General features: G+C 40.7%; 1 protein-coding gene and 1 non-coding gene across 2 annotated transcripts in view; both read right to left on the bottom strand.

The window, feature by feature from the left end:
- The window catches only part of esama (endothelial cell adhesion molecule a), a 153720-nt gene that overhangs the window by 47861 nt on the left and 93197 nt on the right, over window positions 1-12662 (bottom strand). The window lies entirely within an intron of this gene.
- Window positions 965-1126, bottom strand: LOC117518014. The gene has a single exon (XR_004562886.1). It is a non-coding gene; the product is annotated as a U1 spliceosomal RNA (small nuclear RNA).

The following is a 12662-nucleotide window of genomic DNA, read 5'->3' as shown; positions in this document are numbered from 1 at the left end:
GAAGAGAAAAAACAGGCTGGGCAATCTTCAGAAAGAAAAAAGCAGAACATTTACATCCGATGCCAAAGAGCCGCAGCCCTGAAACACACTTCCTTTGCATTGTGTGGATACCGACAGAGAGGAAAAAGCTGGGCTTCCTGATAGCACTGTGGCGGGGCGTCATTCCAGGATTTTGGTAGGCGTTAAAGTGAAGTCCAGTAGTTGGGGTCAGACGAGAAAAAACTCAAACGTGACACCAGCAGCATGTAATGCACTTGCACAATGACCGCACTCATGCTTAAATACTCAGTGACCTTCACTTACAACCAGTGAGGTGATCAGCTTCCTGCCACATGATGAAACAACAAAATCTACAGCGCATCTGAAAAGTATTCTCAGTGCTTCACTTTTTCCACATATTTTATGTGGTGGCAGCACCATGCTTCACTGTAGGGATGGTGCCTGGTTTCCTCCAAACATGACGCCTGGCATTCACGCCAAAGAATTCAATTGTTGTCTCATCAGACCAGAGAATTTTGTTTCTCATGGTCTGAGAGTCCTTCAGGTGCCTTTTGGCAAACTCCAGGTGGGCTGCCATGTGCCTTTTACTAAGGAGTGACTTCTCTCTGGCCACTCTACCATACAAGCCTGATTGGTGGATTGCTACAGAGATGGTTGTCCTTCTGGAAGGTGTTCCTCTGTCCACAGAGGAATGTTGGAGCTATGACAGAGTGACCATTGGGTTCTTGATCACCTCCCTGACCTGCCCCCCCCGATGGCTCAGATTAGATGGGCGGCCAACTGTAGGAAGAGTCCTGGTGGATCCAAACTTCTTCCATTTACGGATGATGGAGACCATTGTGCTCATTCGGACCATCAAAGCAGCAGAAATGGTTCTGTGCCCTTCCCCAGACAATCCTGTCTCGGAGGTCTACAGACAATTCCTTTGACTTCATGCTTGGTCTAACACCCGCCAAAAAATAAACATGGGTCAGTGCGAAAGCAGTCCCCTACTACCATAAATTAAGCAGTCGAGATTCCCACATTTGCGGAACTTGCAAAGGTCAGTCAGGCGCAGTGCAATGGCTGAGCCTCACTCTGGGGAACCACCTTCTTGATCATGGCTTCGCCACTGCCAGGTAAGTATGCCAGGTAATGTCAACATGAGCACATGAGTCAAACCACACTAAGAGTTCAACAAATTTCCATTAGATATTTCATCAAATTTTTATGCAGTTAAGTGCGTGCAGATTTGAGTTACTTACACAAATATTTAAAACTGTTACAACTGTCATGGTTCAAGGAGGCTTGGCACAGAGGGTAGTTAGAAGCAAATGCGGACTCACAGACACAAACGTTGGAGTGAATTAAAAGGCTTTATCTGGGATACTGGTAATAGGTCCGGTACACAGGATTACAGTCAGAATGGCGAAGGTATCAGGCAGGTAACAAACTGAGGCGAGGTCAAAAAAACGAGAAGAGTTCATACATGATGTAGAAGAGTACAAAAGGCAGAGACAGAGGCAGAGTCAAAAAATGAGCAAAGTTCAGGGATACAATGGGGCAGAGATCAGAAAAAGACAACCAAGGTCAAAATACTACAAGGCAAACAGGACTATGGCATGAGGCTGGAATGTGAAATAAATTCAACAAACTGGCAATAGACTAACAGACGGTGAGGGCTTAAATAATTGGCAGGGTAATGAGGGCGTGAATGTGGAACAGGTGTGAGGAAGGTTCTGGAAACAGGTGTGACCGAGAACCACAAAGGCAGGTGCAAGAGAGTGATGTTAGACAAAAGCAAGGCAGACCAAAGCAAGAGAAATAAATGACAGAAAAAAACAACAGTGAAAAACTTAATGTGCCCTAAGACCAACAATTATTAATGTGAATAAAACAAAGGGGTAAACTAGGAAATAAAGTGACAAGCCTAAAAAGAGGACAAGAAAATTATAACCAAAACTAGAATGGAACTGACAATGGCTAAAAAATAAATATAAATATAATAAATGATAATAAAATGGCAACACAAACAATAGGCTAAACAGAAAATAAATGATGAACAGAAAACAAAACCAGAGACTAAAGAATACGAATAATGCAATCAATGACGACACAAGAAAATAAATGATAACCAGAGAATGCAATCAATGACTAAGGGAACATAGCTAGATTAAAAAAAAACACAGAAAGTCAAAGCATGAATAAGAGACAAAAAAACAAAAAACAAAAACAGAATGGGCAGGATCATGACAATGTTAACTAAATTCCATTAAGGTTCTTCTTATAATAACCAATGCTTTTCTCAAATTTTAAGAAGATTGGTTCTTAACTTCTGAAATATATATATATTTTTTATCCTGCTAAAAAAAACACACAAACAAACAAACCAAAAACTACAGTATACAGAATAAATTGCTTCTTTTGGCTGCTCCAGTTCTCTTGGGACTGCTGGTCTTTTTATTAGTTTCATGGTGGATATGCTTTCTGATGAAAATCCAGGTCGACAAGGAGAACCTTCCTACTGTGAGGCAGTAGTTCTAAACGTTGACTCACTGTGCCAGCCAACTGTATTATTAAGAACTGCACAATAAATAAGTGTTAAAATGACATCCTCATCAACTGTGGCCATCTGGATCAGTCAGTGACAAATGCACTACCTTGGTTTGACCTGCACCCGTGGTGTTTCCTCAGCACCGCAACAAATGAAATCAAATCAAATCAATTTTATTTATATAGCGCCAAATCACAACAAACAGTTGCCCCAAGGTGCCTTATATTGTAAGGCAAGGCCATACAATAATTACGGAAAAACCCCAACGGTCAAAACGACCCCCTGTCAGCAAGCACTTGGCAACAGTGGGAAGGAAAAACTCCCTTTTAACAGGAAGAAACCTCCAGCAGAACCAGGCTCAGGGAGGGGCAGTCTTCTGCTGGGACTGGTTGGGGCTGAGGGAGAGAACCAGGAAAAAGACATGCTGTGGAGGGGAGCAGAGATCAATCACTAATGATTAAATGCACAGTGGTGCATACAGAGCAAAAAGAGAAAGAAACACTCAGTGCATCATGGGAACCGCCCAGCAGTCTACGTCTATAGCAGCATAACTAAGGGATGGTTCAGGGTCACCTGATCCAGCCCTAACTATAAGCTTTAGCAAAAAGGAACGTTTTAAGCCTAATCTTAAAAGTAGAGAGGGTGTCTGTCTCCCTGATCTGAATTGGGAGCTGGTTCCACAGGAGAGGAGCCTGAAAGCTGAAGGCTCTGCCTCCCATTCTACTCTTACAAACCCTAGGAACTACAAGTAAGCCTGCAGTCTGAGAGCGAAGCGCTCTATTAGGGTGATATGGTACTATGAGGTCCCTAAGATAAGATGGGACCTGATTATTCAAAACCTTATAAGTAAGAAGAAGAATTTTAAATTCTATTCTAGAATTATCAGGAAGCCAATGAAGAGAGGCCAATATGGGTGAGATATGCTCTCTCCTTCTAGTCCCTGTTAGCACTCTAGCTGCAGCATTTTGAATTAACTGAAGGCTTTTCAGGGAACTTTTAGGACAACCTGATAATAATGAATTACAATAGTCCAGCCTAGAGGAAATAAATGCATGAATTAGTTTTTCAGCATCACTCTGAGACAAGACCTTTCTAATTTTAGAGATATTGCGCAAATGCAAAAAAGCAGTCCTACATATTTGTTTAATATGCGCATTGAATGACATATCCTGATCAAAAATGATTCCAAGATTTCTCACAGTATTACTAGAGGTCAGGGTAATGCCATCCAGAGTAAGGATCTGGTTAGACACCATGTTTCTAAGATTTGTGGGGTCAAGTACAATAACTTCAGTTTTATCTGAGTTTAAAAGCAGGAAATTAGAGGTCATCCATGCCTTTATGTCTGTAAGACAATCCTGCAGTTTAGCTAATTGGTGTGTGTCCTCTGGCTTCATGGATAGATAAAGCTGGGTATCATCTGCGTAACAATGAAAATTTAAGCAATGCCGTCTAATGATACTGCCTAAGGGAAACATGTATAAAGTGAATAAAATTGGTCCTAGCACAGAACCTTGTGGAACTCCATAATTAACCTTAGTCTGTGAAGAAGATTCCTCATTTACATGAACAAATTGTAATCTATTAGATAAATATGATTCAAACCACGGCAGTGCAGTGCCTTTAATACCTATGGCATGCTCTAATCTCTGTAAAATTTTATGGTCAACAGTATCAAAAGCAGCACTGAGGTCTAACAGAACAAGCACAGAGATGAGTCCACTGTCTGAGGCCATAAGAAGATCATTTGTAACCTTCACTAATGCTGTTTCTGTACTATGATGAATTCTAAAACCTGACTGAAACTCTTCAAATAGACCATTCCTCTGCAGATGATCAGTTAGCTGTTTTACAACTACCCTTTCAAGACTTTTTGAGAGAAAAGGAAGGTTGGAGATTGGCCTATAATTAGCTAAGATAGCTGGGTCAAGTGATGGCTTTTTAAGTAATGGTTTAATTACTGCCACCTTAAAAGCCTGTGGTACATAGCCAACTAATAAAGATAGATTGATCACATTTAAGATCGAAGCATTAATTAATGGTAGGGCTTCCTTGAGCAGCCTGGTAGGAATGGGGTCATGTTGATGGTTTGGAGGAAGTAACTAATGAAAAGTAACTCAGACAGAACAATCGGAGAGAAAGAGTCTAACCAAATACCAGCATCACTGAAAGCAGCCAAAGATAACGACACGTCTTTGGGATGGTTATGAGTAATTTTTTCTCTAATAGTTAAAATTTTATTAGCAAAGAAAGTCATGAAGTCATTACTAGTTAAAGGAATACTCGGCTCAATAGAGCTCTGACTCTTTGTCAGCCTGGCTACAGTGCTGAAAAGAAACCTGGGGTTGTTCTTATTTTCTTCAATTAGTGATGAGTAGTAAGATGTCCTAGCTTTACAGAGGGCTTTTTTATAAAGCAACAGACTCTTTTTCCAGGCTAAGTGAAGATCTTCTAAATTAGTGAGACGCCATTTCCTCTCCAACTTACGGGTTATCTGCTTTAAGCTGCGAGTTTGTGAGTTATACCACGGAGTCAGGGACTTCTGATTTAAAGCTCTCTTTTTCAGAGGAGCTACAGCATCCAAAGTTGTCTTCAATGAGGATGTAAAACTATTGACGAGATACTCTATCTCACTTACAGAGTTTAGGTAGCTACTCTGCACTGTGTTGGTATATGGCATTAGAGAACATAAAGAAGGAATCATATCCATAAACCTAGTTACAGCGCTTTCTGAAAGACTTCTAGTGTAATGAAACTTATTCCCCACTGCTGGGTAGTCCATCAGAGTATCTAAAATATGATTAAAGTGGTGGGTGGACTCATTTACATTTTGGGCAAAGCCAATTGTGTCTAATAATAGATTAAATGCAGTGTTGAGGCTGTCATTCTCAGCATCTGTGTGGATGTTAAAATCGCCCACTACAATTATCTTATCTGAGCTAAGCACTAAGTCAGACAAACGTTCACAGAGAAAAAAAATTCACAGAGAAACTCACAGTAACGACCAGGTGGACGATAGATAATAACAAATAAAACTGGTTTTTGGGACTTCCAATTTGGATGGACAAGACTAAGAGTCAAGCTTTCAAATGAATTAAAGCTCTGTCTGGGTTCTGATTAATTAATAAGCTGGAATGGAAGATTGCTGCTAATCCTCCGCCTCGGCCCGTGCTACAAGCATTCTGGCAGTTAGTGTGACTCGGGGGTGTTGACTAATTTAAACTAACATATTAATCCTGCTGTAACCAGGTTTCTGTAAGGCAGAATAAATCAATATGTTGATCAATTATTATATCATTTACTAACAGGGACTTAGAAGAGAGAGACCTAATGTTTAATAGACCACATTTAACTGTTTTAGTCTGTGGTGCAGTTGAAGGTGCTATATTATTTTTTCTTTTTGAATTTTTATGCTTAAATAGATTTTTACTGGTTATTGGTGGTCTGGGAGCAGGCACCGTCTCTACGGGGATGGGGTAATGAGGGGATGGCAGGGGGAGAGAAGCTGCAGAGAGGTGTGTAAGACTACAACCCTGCTTCCTGGTCCCAACCCTGGATAGTCATGGTTTGGAGGATTTAAGAAAATTGGCCAGATTTCTAGAAATGAGAGCTGCTCCATCCAAAGTGGGATGGATGCCGTCTCTCCTAACAAGACCAGGTTTTCCCCAGAAACTTTGCCATTTATCTATGAAGCCCACCTCATTTTTTGGACACCACTCAGACTGCCAGCAATTCAAGGAGAACATGCGGCTAAACATGTCACTCCCAGTCTGATTGGGGAGGGGCCCAGAGAAAACTACAGAGTCCGACATTGTTTTTGCAAAGTTACACACCGATTCAATGTTAGTTTTAGTGACCTCCGATTGGCGTAACCGGGTGTCATTACTGCCGGCGTGAATTACAACCTTACCAAATTTACGCTTAGCCTTAGCCAGCAGTTTCAAATTTCCTTCAATGTCGCCTGCTCTGGCCCACGGAAGACAACTGACTATGGTTGCTGGTGTCGCTAACTTCACATTTCTCAAAACAGAGTCGCCAATAACCAGAGTTTGATCCTCGGTGGGTGTGTCTGCCGAGTGGGGAAAAACGGTTAGAAATGTGAACGGGTTGGCGGTGTACATGGGGCTTCTGTTTAGAACTACGCTTCTTCCTCACAGTCACCCAGTCGGCCTGCTTTCCCGGCTGCTCGGGATCTGCTGGAAGGGAACTAACGACGGCTAAGCTACCTTGGTCCGCACCGACTACAGGGGCCTGGCTAGCTGTAGAATATTCCAAGGTGCGGAGCCGAGTCTCCAATTCGCCCAGCCTGGCCTCCAAAGCTACGAATAAGCTACACTTATTACAAGTACCATTACTGCTAAAGGAGGCCGAGGAATAACTAAACATTTCACACCCAGAGCAGAAAAGTCCAGGAGAGACAGGAGAAGCCGCCATGCTAAATCGGCTAAGAGCTAGTAGCTGCGCTAAGCTAGCGGATTCCTAAAAACACACAAAGTAAATAATGTGTAAATAATTTAGAGGTGATTCAGCAGAGGGAGTGCTTTAGTTAAGGCACGTGAAGATTACACTGTGAAACAAATTATCTAGTTAACTAGATCAATCTAACTGCGCAGATTAAACAGCTAACAGATACAGCAAAACACCGCTGTGCTCCGGAACAGGAAGTGATACAATACTGCAGTGAGAGCCAACCACCAGTAGAGGCAAGCATCTAGTGATTCAAGCCAAAGAACATGATTTTGACAATGATTGACAGTGTTCCACCTGATAGCCCAGAACAGTAAAAGGTACAATCAGAGACTGCATACCTTTGCTCAGTTAGTAATATGCAAACATTTTTAAGTCTGCTAAGGCTGACACCAGCACCCCCCCTCCCAAAATAAAAAATCTTTTATTGGTCAGGGTCGAATAAATTGCACAAGTGACCAAAACAACGCGCATTTCATGTGGTTGAGTTTTTCATCTACATTTTGGTTGTTTTGTCAGTCAAACTGTATCTGTAATATTATTGGATGACAATATTATTAAAACGATGTGGTGGCGCAGTTCGAGCTTTAACAGGTGATTGAAGTGAACAACTGGATGACATTATGCTGTAAATGACTGAAGTAAATGTGTGCACTTTAAGAGTCAGTAATTGAGAATTTCTATTTCACATTATCTCCTATTCAACATGTGTTTATGTGTGTTTACTTGCCGTGTTATCACACTCCATCCATAACGAATTTGTGCTGCTGTCAAGTGAGTGCCAAGTTCTAAGCCAGCGCTAAGCCGACGTGAGGTGAACCTGATGAGATGCGATGATCATCAACATAAACTTTCATTTTAACTCAACTGATTCCCAGAGAACACACTTTCATCAGAAAAACCGGAGGGAGACGCAGGAATCCGATGCTGTAAACCAACCCTCAGGGACAAGTGGGCTGTGGAGCGGTACGCTTTAAAGACAGACGAGCACAAGAAGTACTTTATTTCTGAAGAGATGAAAGCAGTTTGTCTGGCACTGAAGATCCATAATGATGCCATTTGATTTTCCCATGGTGCAATGCACAGCCTGCGTTTTGTCTGCCTCCTGTCTCTCAGAACTAGCAAATGATGTTTGGATGATGAACGTCAGAGCAGTACACCTGCCTTATTAGAGAGAAACACCTCATGATTCAGAGGAATCTGCCAGAGACTACAATAAAGACACTTATTTCTCATCGATCCTAATTAGTGTTTGCATGCATTAGGAGTGTAAGGCTGGAAGTGTGGACATGTTCATGATTGAGTGTTCTACCCATCATAATTGGGCCTCAGCTTTGGAAAACCCTATGAATGTACCATCTAAAAGGCAGTGCATTAATAGTCAAATATGGTTAGGTCCACAAGTATTTGGACAGTGACACAAATTTTGATAGGCTGTAAAAAGAATTGCAGTGTTTGCATTTTTTTTATTTACAAACTCAAACATTTACTGTATAAACTGAAAGATTATTTTGCTTTATCTTTCTTGTAAATCAATTAACTAATATTTAGTTGTATAACCACTGTTTCTGAGAACTGCTTTACATCTGTGTTGCATGGAGCCGACCATCGTCTGGCACCTGTGGACAGGACCACTGGACTACATTCCACAATTCCACTGCATTTCTTGGTTTTCCTCAGAAACAGTCACCCCACAAGTTTTCTACTGGATTAAGGTCTGGGGATTGGGCTAGACACTCCATAACATTAATCTTGTTGATATAGAACCAAGATGATGCTCACTTGCTGGTGTGTTTGGGGTCATTGTCTTGTTGAAACACCCATTTCAAGGGCATTTCCTCTTTAACATAATGTAACATGACCTCTTCAAGTATTTTGACATATTCAAACTGATCTATGATTCCTGGTATGCCATAAATAGGCCCGACACCATAGTATGAGAAACATCCCCATATCACGATGCTTTTTCAGAGAGAAATGCACTACATCCAGCATGTACAAGATTTGCTGCCTTTGTAAAATAAAGTCCACCTGTAACAGTGTAATAAGAGTCACACAAAGAAATATAACGCAAAGCAAAAATACCCACGGCCGTATGAGCATTGTCTTCTTGATAATTTGCAGCTGTCTAATTGATATCCCAGTGCAAACTATATATATATATATATATATATATATATATATATATATATATATATATATATATATATAGACACATATACATTTATTGTTATTTACATTAATTATTAAGATGTTATTGTCTTACATACAATTTGTAACTGTTCAGTCAATCCCCTCTAGCAATCAATCACAAACAATATTTTCATTTTAACGGCATTTGTAGGAGGGTCTGCGTGTGTGTATACATGAGCTTTTGACAAGAGCAGAAGTTAGTTTTGAGTTAGTAGAAGTCAGTGTGCATGCTTCCACTGAATTTAGTTCCACTAAATTTCAGTCCACAAACGTTGCTGGCATAGTTACTAAAACTGAATGGTCATAAACGTTTGTAAACCTTAAAATTATACATGTTAGTGTCTGTCTGTTACGTGTTTTGCAGCAGTCAGGCAGCTGTGAGGAGTTGAGCTCAACTCTACCCCAGCAGAAAAGGCCTGGCTGCCATGCTGCCACAAAGAAGAAGAAGAAGAAAAAAAAGTAATGTACATTCAACATACAGTGCCCCAGACGTGTGGCAGGAGACATCAAAAGCAAAACAGTTTTCACTTATGGTTTTGATCTATAAGCTAAACTAATAACGGACAACGTCAACTCTAATTTTTACAAAGTGAAAATATTGCACATATGCTATTCACAATCCCATCCAGTAGATGGCAGTCTTCTGTGCATTTTGATCATCTACTGGATAGGAATATAAATAGCAACCAATGATCACACAATCTCTTTTTTCAGAATCACACACTTAAACAGAATCTGCAGTTTTGCAAATGCATTTTTTTTTTACAAATGCAAAAAAATATTTACAAATTTGACATATTTACAAATACACATTTATTTGTAAAAACCAACCAACCACTGATCAGAGGAGGCTCATTTTCCCATAATGCCTTTTGGCATCTCTGTGTATTAAGGCTCAGACCTTCAGAATTAGTGCATTACTTTAAAACTAAAACATATGTGCAATATTTTCACTTTGTAAAAATGACAGAGTTGACGTTAATGTCAATGAACTATCCGGAATTAGTTTAGTTTATAAATCTAAACCATAAGTGAAAACTGCCTTGCTTTTCATGTCTCCTGCCACACGTTTGTACTGTTCCATGTTGAAAGTAAACAACACTTCCTTACAGCAGTGGGTGGCGCACAAAGACAGAAGCTCTGACTCATTGTTTGTGTTGGGTTTGTGATCGCCTTTGATTTTACTCAGAAGCGTTGGCGGTGTTTAAACTCAAAACTGGCTTGTCAGTAGCTGCCAGGATACTTGAGTCAATACTAAAAGTTAACAGTTAGCTGTAAGTTCTGCTAACTTTTTTTTTTTAGCAGTTTTTCAGTTTAGCATGATAAAAGTTAGCTTTTCAGTTAGCAGATTAGCAGTTATCAAAGCTAACTTTCTGGTTAGCTGTGTCCACCAACGCTTTTACATAATATATAACAGAGGTTATATTTACACAAAAACAAAACAGAGTTTGCAGCTAGCTAAACCAGCCTGTGAGATCACCATGCTAACGTCCATTAAATGTCTTCTAAATCACTTCAGAGGTGTTATCAGGTTCCAACAACAGAGGTTTCGATTTTAGAAGTGTTTATTTTTTGCTAGCTTTTACATAATATATGACAAAGGTTATATTTACACACAAATGAAATGAAACGAGTTTGTAGCTCCTCAAAAAAAAAAAAGAAAAAAAAAAGGAACAGAATGAAACAGAATGTGACATTTTAACATCTTAAAATACCTCTTAAAATAGGCCAAGGTTAGCCATCTGTGAACTTGTCCGAGGTCTGTGTCCCAAGAATGTTCTCTGAATTTGAAGACTCTGGCAGTAACAGGACTGGACTTATGCTAAGCACAGACAGACGGATGGATGCAAAGTCTTTAGAATACCTGATGGCCATATTTGATAGCCTCGGGTAAAAATGCAGACACTGCTATTTTTTTGAAAAGCCTAATATTCCTTTTTCTTCACTTTCTGTAAAGTAATAGCAACTGATAATTTTTTCTGATAAACTGATAAAGTTTTGATTTGTAATAGAATGTATAATGTTCCCAAAGCATTTGTGTGTATGGAAATAAAAGGTATTTTAAGGATTTTGAGGTTTACTCATTTTTCTAAACACACTGCTATTATTTTGAACACAACTGTGTAAATGTGAAAAATCAGCCCCGGAGCCAGTGTGAAAGGTTTATGGTGTGAGGTTCTAGACATAAAATCCACATAGAAATTGCCCGGAGAGTGGTGTGAAACTGACTTTTCTGTTGGTAATCAAGAATGAGAACACACATATAAAACATCTTCAGGGCGTTATTAAGTGCTACAAATCTTTCAATATGCAACTCTTTCTCTTTGTTGCTGAATATGGGCTTAAGAGGTTTATCTTGCACACCCTTGAAAAGGGCGAGGAAGGAGCCAGGCGGACAATGCTTAGAATCACAGATAACAGCTTTGCAGGGAGCAGGAGAGAGTCATTCGTCTTGTTTTGACACAACGACTGATAAGGTATAGAACCTGGATGGAGGAGGGGTTTTCTGCCGTGTAACGATGCTAATTGAAGATGTTAAACAATTTCTTCTTTTTCTTTTGACTGCTCCCATTAGGGGTCGCCACAGTAGATCAACCGTCTCCATCTCACCCTGTCCTCTGCATCTTCCTCTGTCACACTAACTGCTGCATGTCCTCCCTCACTGCATCCCTAAAGCCCCAATCACAACCCACCGTGTGTTTTTTTTCGCCGTATGTTTTCTGTGGATGCCACGGCCACTACGTTTTTGTGAAAACGTACAGAGGCAGTAGCAAGAGGAAGGAGGGAGTACGTTCAACACATGTCTCTAGCAGTGTAACGATAAAGAGAGTTGACAATAAAGCAGTGTGTGTGTGTGTGTGGGGTCGCTTTTCTTTTTTATGAGCGGGACCGGAGCGGCAGGTGTTTTTCGGCGTCGGCGATGCATGAGCATGTCCAGCCTGCAGCGGTCAGTTGTACGAGTGTTTACTTGCCTCGAAAAGTTACAGCTAGTTATCAGACTGAAGCTGTGGAGTGTGTGTTGCTGACGTTTGGAAATAAAGTCCAAGCTCAAGTGAGAAGCTGCGTTGTGCATGCAAGTCTGTTGGCCTCCATAGTATGTGGTGAGTGCCGTAATCTGTACTGCCTACGTACGGATTTGGTTAATTCAATAGTAACTGAATGAAAATGTGCTGCTTTGAATCCGTACTGAGGCAGTACTCACAACGTGCGTCATCTGTACTGCTGGTGAATCCGCAGCCTGACCGCAGCGAAAGTTCTGCATGAACTAAAACCTCTACGGCCTGTCTGCGTGTGTCTGCGTGCTCCTAAATTCGTACTGAGGCAGTACTTACGACGTACGGATCTCCAAATTTAGCCCACGTTTTTGCAAGTAGACTGCACACACGTGCAAGTACGGCGGGTTGTGACCACGGCTTAAACCTCTTTTTTGGCCTCTCTCTTCTCCTCCTGCCTGGTGGTTCCATCCTCT

This window comes from Thalassophryne amazonica, chromosome 9, assembly GCF_902500255.1.
Source record: "Thalassophryne amazonica chromosome 9, fThaAma1.1, whole genome shotgun sequence".
Classification (NCBI taxonomy): domain Eukaryota; kingdom Metazoa; phylum Chordata; class Actinopteri; order Batrachoidiformes; family Batrachoididae; genus Thalassophryne; species Thalassophryne amazonica.
This window is presented reverse-complemented; position numbering and strand designations above follow the sequence as displayed.